Genomic DNA, 10,687 nt, shown 5'->3' with positions numbered 1-10,687 from the left:
GAAACGAGACTCGTCCGACCAGGCAACATGTTTCCAGTCATCAACTGTCCGGTATCGGCGTTGACGGGCCCAGGAGATGCGTAAAGCTTTGTGTTGTGCAGTCATCTAGGGTACATGAGTGGACCTTCGGTTCCGAAAGCCCATATCGATGTTGTTGGGTCGAATGGTCGGCACGCTGCCAGTTGTTGATGGCCCAGCATAGATATCTGCAGCAATTTGCGGAAGGGCTGAACTTATGCCACGTTGAACGGCTCTCTCCAGCCGTCGTTGATCCCGTTGTTGCAGGTTCTTTTTCAGGCCGCAGCGATGTTGGGGATCTGATGTTTTACCGGATTCCTGATATTCACCGTACACTCGTGAAATGGTCGTATGGGAAAATCTCCACTTCATCGCTACCTCGAAGATGCTGTGCCGACTGTAACACCACGTTCAGACTCACTTGAATCTGGATAACCTGCCATTGTAGAAGCAGCAAGCGATCTAACAACTGCGCCAGACACTTGTTGTCTTATGCAGCCATTGCCGAACCAGCGCCGTATTCTGCCTGTTTACCCACCTCTATTTTTAAATACGTTTATCTATACCAGATTCTGTAGCGCTTCAGTGTAGAACTCATTCCATGTAGACTACAAAGTTACTGACATTCCACGGCGAGTAATAAAATTATTCCAAAACTGTACCGTAGCATAAAACCATGCGATAATTCTCGCACTTTATATTCTTTAATTTTGATGTCTCTTCACGTTCACAGCTGAGACATAGAGAAAAAGTCAGAAGACATCAACAAGTATGTGCTACAATCATCAGAAATTGTGAAAAGAGGAAGCTCTCATATAATTATCAAACTCAACAATGTTGAGAGAAGTGAGACTTGCAAATTCACGAAATAGAAAATTACGTACAGAAACATCCGAAATGATACTGCTAGTGTAGTGCTTCGAGAATTTTCGCGCAAATTCTAGAACCACTCGTGCTTCTACCGTCTCGAACACACGATATTTGAAGAATAAGTGGTTGAGACATCCATACTGTGCGACACATGTTTGTGTGTGCAGGCTGGAAAGGACTCACGAACACAAGGATGACGAGACGGTCGAACGGCATCGACAAGTGTTTGCCGCTCACACCACGGAAGTCATATTGGAAGAACAAGGAGTGTTTATGTATCTTAGGGTGTTTTATATCGTTGACTACTGTAACGAGAAAAAAGAAAAATAGTTGAAAAATTATTAATTACACTTCGTGTGTTGGACTTGCTAGAAGCAAGAAATGTTCATAAATTATGTGGTTGTAAAAACTACGCTATTGCAAATATATTTAATCGGATATGATGTGAGACGAGTCGGTTGACTTGCACGAGATTGAATATTTATATGTGGGAAATATTGAATTTGTCTTCTGTGGAAGATGAAATATATTATGACTGAGTTAAAAGTATTCTTCGAGTGCTAAATTATTTCAAAAATGGAGAGTATCTTATAAATTCCCGTAACCAGCATTATTCGTCAGAGAAGAAGGTTTTGGAGACCGAGGGAGCCGGCAATCCAGTGAAGAAGATCGGCTGTGTAAATGAAGTAAGTGAACTGATGTGAGAGAAGTGTGAATTTTGCAATCCAACGTCACACCGCTTCGTATCGTCACACATCGTTAGACTAGGAAGACTTGGCCGACAGAGAAGTAAAAGTGTCAAGAAGCAACTATACAGAAACACAGTTAACGAGAGAGACGAACGGTTTGCGCATGCGAGACGGATTAACATTATAGCTGAATTTCAAACGTAGTACGGGAAGGCTGCGCTGGACGGAAAAATCATTCATCGACCATGGTGACGGTGGTGTAGCAAACTGAAATGTCTAACAAAATACTGTAAAATGGCCTATGGATGGATGCCCGTGAAATTTGTGAGCTGCATAAATTTTCTGACATAAGAAATGCTTATTCTGCCTTGTACAGGCGATCGTTCCGTCAGAGTGGAGGCGTTCCTAGCTGGCCCACCCCAGGCTCTGCTCGACTGCCGCCTTTTCAGTTTCAGGCGCCTGAAGCGAGAAACCGCCGGCCCTCGCAATGAGTGTGTACAGCACTCTGGAGGAATCCCCCGCGAGGCACGTCGACTCCCTCGTCTGTTTGGCGAGGGATCCGAGGCCATAAACGACAACCGCAGACACGCAAACAGAGCACTCTCCTCGGTGACGTAAAGAGCCGCCCCCGCAGACAGCCAAGTTCCCTGCGCATGCTAAGGGCTTCGTATTCGCTCGTGGCAAATTACGGCGCAGCACCTTTTTGTGCTGCACAAAGAGTATTGTAATAAACTATCTTGGCGAAAAACTAATCCTTTTGGGAGATCTGTTTCCATTTACGAACACAACGAAGCACATGCTTTTCAAGGAACATAGTTTATATGTTTGACTAGATGGGTACATTCATTCATTTATACGAACGTCGTGTTGCTTAGATCGCGCCACGACAAAGAGTCTTCAGAGATATGCAACGAGTCGATTTACACATTTAATGGCAGAATGATACTTCTGTCAAGTATGCAAGCAACCGCTTATAACTAGTGCTCATCTATTCACAGTCGTAATTACGAGAACAACAAACAGATTACTTTATTGAAATATACTCTTCCATAGCCCGTTTAATAGACTTTTAAACAAATTTTCGTCTATCTAAAGCAGTGTGATGAAAGAAGATGAAAATAAAAACAATCACACTCATACACACTCTAACGATGTGTGATGATAAGAAACGGTGTGACGTTGGATTACAAAATTCACACTTCTCTCACATCAGTTGACTTACTTGATCTGCACAGCCGATCTTCTTGTCTGGATTACCGGCTCCCTCGATCTCCAAAACCTTCTTCTTCGAAGAATAATGCTGGTTACGGGAATTTATAAGACACTCTCTCTATTTTTGAAATAATTTAGAACTCGAAGAATACTTTTAACTCAGTAACAGTATATTTCAACTTCCACAGTGAACAAATTCAATATTTCTCACATATAAATATTCAGACTCATGTAAGCCAACCGACTCGTCTCACGTAATATCCGATTAAATACATTTGCAATAGTGAAATTTTTACAACCACATAATTTATGAACATGTCTTAATTCTAGCAAGTCCAACACATGAAGTATAATTAGCAATTTTTCAACTGTTCTTTTTTCTCATTACAATAGACAACGATATAAAACACCATAAGGTACATAAACACCTCCTTGTTCTTCCAGTACGACTCTCATGGCGCGAGCGGCAAACACTTGTTGCAATTCGCCCGTCACGTCTACCTTGTGCTCCTGACTCCTTTCCAGCCTGCACACACAGACATGTGTCGCGCATTATATACGTTCTCTCGCGCTTGTTATCAAAATATCGTGTGTTCAAGACGGTAGAAGGACTAGTGGTTCTAGAATTTACGCGGAAATTCTCGAAGTGCAACATATCCCTCCCCTCATCTCGAACACGCAATATTTTATCATACTAATTATGCACATTAGTATTACATATAACAATTTATATTTCAAAAGTATGCAATCCACACTATTTTACTAACCGTGCAGTACTCTTTTATTTGCTGTTTAGCTTTTCTTTGTTCATTTTACTTTGATTATAAAACGGGAGTATTTCATTCCATGTTGTAGTCAGTTTTTTTATATCTAGGAGTCATGGGGCCTACGCCTTTGGTTTCCAATCGCAAGCTCCAGGTGTTCATGACACTTGAATGTTGTACTCTTTATTCTAATTTTTTGTACTGCTTCTGTAGTACGTAATATTCTCATTAATTATAGACTGTTTGTTGTCTGGAGGGACTCTGGGCAAATGAAAGTGTTCTTCTCGACACTTATAAACTCACATAAAACATAACAATGCTAGTGGAATATGCAGTTCAAACATACCAGAATAATTCCTGTTAAATGCGTGACTTTTGTCGCGATACTCCTTTTTCCCGTGTGATCTGTACCTATACCTAACATGTGGGTTGACCCTATGAGTGCACTTACTCCTTCCGTTTCGGTAGGTGAGCCCCTTTATAACAAATCCCTATTCTTCAGGCCACAGGTCGTCCTATCTCTATGTAGGTACGCCTGCCCTATATCCTTAGCAAATGCCAGGTACGCCCCCCTTATCATTTATGAGTAGGCCTCATGGTTCATTGCCCTAGTATACATCTTTATGTACACTATAATTATATATTTCCTGGTAAATATATAAATCTATTATACACTTCGTATATCATTCTTAATACTCCCTTTGTTTCCTAGAGTCCTTGAAAGGTTGCTACACTGAGCCACAGCGCCAGAGATTGCGCCAAAGAGTATTATTCAGCCGCCTCCACTGGCAGTGCTTGGGGAGAACTCATAGTAGAGTGTTTGTTGAGATGTGCTAGTGAAGAGTGCTTGCTGAGATGTGATACTGAACAGTTCTTGTTGAGATGTGGTAGTGGCGAGTCGGTTTGGAGATATTGTAATGATTAGAGTGCTTTTGATCAATATATATGAAGGTAAAAGAAAAAAAAGTTTTTCCTTTTCTTTTTATTATCTCAATGTTTTAAATAATGCGTCATTACAGGTTCAGTCAACAAAGCATCTGGCTTGTGTTCTTGTATTAGAGTGTAATTCTGGTTTTCTTGCGTGATTATAGGATTTCTATTTTCTTTAATTACTTCAGTTTAATTGATATTTAAAATTTCTTGTCTTATTGAAGAAGAACCGTGCCAGATGTGTACGTTGAATCACACTTCCACACACAGAACAGCTATACTTGTGCTTCGGTTTCGTAGGTTTTATAGTTGCTGGGGACTTAATTAATTAATTGTGTTAACGGAAATTTTCTTTCATTCTTTGTTGTTGTTCTATGCAGTCAGATTGCGTACTAAGACTAGTCAGGGCCAACCGTTTACGAGACACAGCGTAATCGGATATACAGCTACCAAAATAAAAAATGATTTTCAAATTTAATAATAATTAAGCCCCCATGCACGTGGCGACCGCTGCTTCGGATCGTCCCTTGGAATTCTTCTGATTGCAAAAATAGTAGACAGTAGTATTGTTGTAGTAATTTGTAGTTTAGTAATTGTAGTCTATTTTGCATGTGTAGATTTGGTAATTGTCATTCTTCTAATGGTATTTTTTCTCAGAATTTGATTTGTTGTCTTGTATGAGCGTTTGACAATTTAGTGCAATTATTTCAATTGTTCGTTAATCGTGTTTGAGGGAAACATTTCGTGTGAATGGTATTGTTCGAGATAAAGTGTCATTGTGTGCAATTTTCATATAGTGACGAGTTTTGTATATTTTGTAAATGATTACGCGATAAATGAAAAAGGCAAAAATGATGAATAGTGAGAATGACGAAATTGTTAACATGGCGAACTCGCCAACACAGGAGAACAGTGTGATGAATAATGAAGTGGAAAACAACTTAATAAGTCGCGAAAATAGTCCGGAACCATTTCAAAATTTTCCTCAATCAGAAAATTCACAGAATACGAGATTAACGACAGAAGATTCTGTAATAGTATCGAACAAAGATAGCTTTACAGCTATGACGAAAGAAGTCGATTTCGCGGGAAATGTTAGGGGTGAAAAGAGTTTCGAACCAGTTACTATGGAGCAGTTGATGAGTGCTATATTAAATTTGCGATCAAAAATAGGAACAATTGAAACCAAGATGAAAGCAATGACAACACAGTTAGGCTCACAAGTAGGAACAAGTAAAACCGAGATGGAAACAATGGAAACACAGTTAGGCTCACGAACAGGGACATGTTTCAAAAATATGAAAGATGAATCAAAGAAAGAAATTAGAGAAGAAGTACAACCGATTTTGAATGCTCACAATAATAGTTTAATTTCAACAGAAATCAGACAAGAGGAACAGGACAGAGAACGGGAAGAAAAATATCACGTGATAGTACAAAAATTTTCAGAATTAAATTTACAACGTGTACACGATAAGGAAGAAATAATTGAAAGAATCGAGGAATCTGTACCAAATGACAGAATAAACAACTTAACGCAACAGTGTGAACAGTTAACTACTAAATGTGACAACACCGAAACCCGAGTCACGACATTTACAGAAGACGTAAATAAACAGAAAGAACAATTAAGTGACTCATCGGAAAGAGTTGAGGAGATCTCAGATAAATTGACAAGTGTTAGTTTAGCAGAAGGGTTTGAAGAAAATAATTTGTTTCATTTACGTGATGCAACAAGAGAGCGCCAGGCGCGTAAATTTAACAATAATTGTCATTGTGACTGGGACAGACACGGTAGGTCTTTGTCCCCACGAGGCGAAAACATTGACTATAAACACTTCTTAACTGTTCGGAAGATTAAGATCTTTCGTAATTCTAAGAATGACATACATCCATGTTCATGGTTAGATCAATTTATGTACGCACTTCCACCAAATTGGCCACTAAGACACAAACTGGAAATTATGTGTGGCTATTAAAGTCCTCAGGGGATTCACTACACTAAGTGAATATGTGCCGTAGCGAGCATAGGGCCCCGAGCTGTAGTGGTGCTATTTCCCTTTTAGTTTTCTGCGCCGCTGCCTACTCTTTTACTATTCTTTGCATCTGTCAAACCAACTCTTCGACTATCAATGTATCTAGAGAGTAAGTAAACAATAACCTGATATGACTATTTTACCTAAAAGAGATTTCGGAAATTACCGTTTGGACTTACTGTACCTTCAGCAGCATTCATTCCTAGCTTAAATGAAATTTTACCTGTTTATCTTCGTAACAATATCACTTCATATGTTGACGATATTCTTATTGCTAAACGTTCTTGGAGTGAGCACAACAAAATTTTGGATTCATTATTACCTATTTTTGCAAGAGTTGGCATTACAGTGAACTTAGAAAAACCTGAATTTGGTCGTTCTCAGGTGAAATTTCTCGGTCACATTATTTCTATAGAAGGTATTCTTCCTGATCCAGAGAAACTAGACGCTATTCGTAATTATGCTGTTCCTACCACAAAACGTGATGTTCGTAGTTTCCTTGGTGTCTGTAATTTTCTTAGACGCTTTGTTAGATTGGACAATTTGGCCACACCTCGTTTTTGCGAACTATCTGGAAAGTTCTTTTTAAACGAAAATTGCTCGACAACTCTGTTTCGTTAGTTTGTATTCCTGATGAGTGGGTTAATAAGCTGATTTGGTATATGCATTTCAGTTTTGCACACTTTGGTCCCAGAAAATGCTTTCATAAATTACGGGAAAATTGCTACTTCAGTAATATGGAAAAACGTATTCGATCTGTTCTGGCCAAATGCAAATTATGTCAAAAGGCTAAGCCACCAACAATTTCTCACAGAGCACCGTTGTTTTCTATCATTCCAGCGAAATTAAAGGACATGGCTGCAGTCGATTTGTTCGGTCCAGTGGTTCGTTCTACTAATGGTTTTGCGTACATTTTCATAGCAGTGGAATTGACATCAAAATATGTGTGTTTTACACCGTTATGCAAAGCAACAGCTCGTTCAGTATCTAATGCTTTCATCAAACATTTTCTTAAGGAAGTGGGTCATGTTGATAAGGTTATATCAGATAATGGATCACAGTTTCGTTCTAAAATTTGGCTTCGTACTCTACGGAGTTGTAAAATTAAACCAATTTTCATTTCACTTTTTCACCCTCAATCTAATGCTTCAGAGAGATGGATGAAGGAAATCAATAAATTGTGTCATCTTTATTGTCATCAGAATTACAGAACGTGGGATCAGTATCTTCATATTTTTCAAATCATTCTGAATGAACTTCCTAATGACTCAACTTCTTTACCGCCTATACTGATATTGAAAAACAAAGCACCGACAAATCGCATATCTGAAATCGTTCCTTTTCCGCTTACACGGAAACTGCGGCATTCTGAAGTTGTGAACCTGGCTCTACAAAATATTGCATCTGCGGCTGCTAGAAGAGAGAAATCAGCTAAGCGTCCTGGTCGTTTAAAACTTTTTCAGTTGGCCAAAAGGTGTTAATTAAGTCTCATCGTTTGTCTCACAAAGGAAAAGGCTTGTGTCGCAAATTTTTTCTGCTTTATAATGGTCCATATAGAATTCGCAAAATTATACATGACAACACTGTTGAAGTAGAAACTCTTAAATCACGACGCTCTAAGGGAATACATCATATATCTAACGTTAAAATTTTTGTGGAATGACATCCTTTAGAGAAACTAACAGCTACACGTAAACATGCAGAGAATACAAGGATACCGCACTGTGTTTTGGCGGCGGCATATACTCAAAGCAACAGTCAAGTCTGCGCGCCGCACAAGGCAGTCGTTGACCGCAAACAATTGCTTCCTACGTCACGTGCCTACAGCTGATCGAGCGCTCAGTGCGAATGCACTGACAGCCGTAAACAAATACACAGTCTAATTTCTCCAACTAAATTCAGTATAAAGCTATAGTGACTTGATGAATTATGTTATTAACGTTCAGTATTTTTCAGGATACGGTTGTATAAAATATTTAAGAACTTCAGGTAAATTCTGTGTGTCTCCGACGTTATGACAACTTGCTATCGAGAAATTTTCAGGAAGAATGTAATTTCGAAGAAGAAACTAATAAACTAAAAAAGGTAACTATTAATTGAGTTCATTTTTCAGGTAACATATTTCCACTTAGGTACGTACTTTAGACGTAATTTGCTGCTCGCGATTACGTGATTCATACTTTGTGCTAATTTCATGTTCTATGAATTTACTTGTGAAGCGACGTGCTTGCGTATGTTAACTGATTTTGACAATGATTATTAATGAACTGGGTTGTAACTTGTGTATATTATGCACCGCTTGGCTACACTGCTTTTTCACTTATGTCATATTTTTCTGTTACGTGCCTGCTGTGCTTATTTATTTAAATTATAATTGTTACCTGATTAATTGTGCTGACTGTGATTATGTATGTAAGTTATACTTTGTGATTTATCTGCTTGCGCCTTCATGTTTACTTATTAAGATTACATATGAACATTTATTTGCTTATGCTGATATGATGCTAATGACCTGTTTATTATGTTAGATAACATATTTGCTGCCTTGCTTATGGATTGCATATTTACACATTTCTGTTTTGTTGTCATAACTACTCTTTAATTTGGTACATAGAAATGCTGATGTACGGTGTACGAACATAGAGTTTAGGTCACATTATGGTATTAATTATAGATTATTCACTTGGCAGAGCCTCGTTGTAGGAATTGTGCTGCATCCACTTGTTGACATTCTGTTCTCTACTGGTATATTTACTCGCTATTGCATGTTTTGCTTACGCTCAGTGCCTTATATTTTTAAGATAGGAAAATGAACTGCTATAATTCGACATAAACGACATTAGTACAAGAAACTTCATAGAAGTCACATGAGCTGGAGGTTTTATGGAAGCTGTATAAATTCATGCTAATAGGAAGGAAGCTAACGACATGACATACCAAAACTAGGTTTAGACCATTGACAGTTACTACACTGCATTTTTTGTGAGCAATTGAAATAGGAAGTGACACTTGACACAAGAAATACTCCACATGTTTGCTTCTGTTTGCCATAATTCTTGAAGTGGTGTACACACTGTGAAATATTATGATCATTCACACTCCGTAATCGTACTTAATTACTGAGAGTTATTCGAACTAAGTCTGTTAGAGGTCATGTATGCATTTCTTTTGTTTATAATTCATAATGAGTAGAAGATTTGGGTCAGATGGATTACACAGAGGTTGTGTGTTGACAATGTGTCTTCGGATTGTATGGAATGATGAGGTTTGCATTAGGATTTTATCTGTACTTGTTCGAGGAGACTGACTAGAGGAAAGAGTTGTTATGGAAGTGAAATGATATTGGTAATAAGGTTTATATGTATCGACGTATTGAAGAGGTATTATTGAGGTATTATTGAGATTATGTGAAGTTGATGATTATTGGAGTTTTGGTGAACAAGAGGTAAGGTAAATGCTATTAATGATAAGGTTTATATGTATCAACGTAAGAGGTATTATTGAAGTATTGAGATTATGTGATGCTGATGATTATTGGAGTTTCGGTGTATAAGAGGTAAAGTAAGTGAGGAGCATATTTTTTTTTGTTGGTCTATATGGAACAAGGAGGGTGAAGATAGCAGACTAGAACACTAAAGTAGAAGGAAGATTGTCTACACACACTTGTTAAATCAATAAGCAGTACATTTTTTTTTTTTTTTTTTTTTTTTTTTTTTTTTTTTTTTTTTTTTTTTTTTTTTGAGAGAGGAAGTATTTGCATATCTTGGCTCACTGACAGTTGTTCAGTGTCTGGCTTGGCTTAGCAAACATTGGTCTTGACATGATGACTATGACGTGACTTAACTATTATTGACTGTTATACATTGCTGCCACTACTACTTGATACACATGATGAACATCAAATCTTTGACAGAATTGCATTTACACAGTTAACACTATTCAATTACACAGTAGTACTTAATGTGGATGAAAGATGAGTGAGTGTGTTTTGTGTGTTTTCCTTTCCTAATCCTACCCACCTATCTCCTAAATATTATTTTATTTGTTTGTAGTGGCTTGCACTGACACCCATAAATATTATAGGTTTACTGATATTTGTGTATTTGTAATAGTTAATATGACAATTATCTGACATCATTTGTGTGTTTGTTATGATTTGTATGTTTAG

This window comes from Schistocerca americana, chromosome 3 (genome assembly GCF_021461395.2).
Source record: "Schistocerca americana isolate TAMUIC-IGC-003095 chromosome 3, iqSchAmer2.1, whole genome shotgun sequence".
In the NCBI taxonomy this organism is placed as follows: domain Eukaryota; kingdom Metazoa; phylum Arthropoda; class Insecta; order Orthoptera; family Acrididae; genus Schistocerca; species Schistocerca americana.
This window is presented reverse-complemented; position numbering follows the sequence as displayed.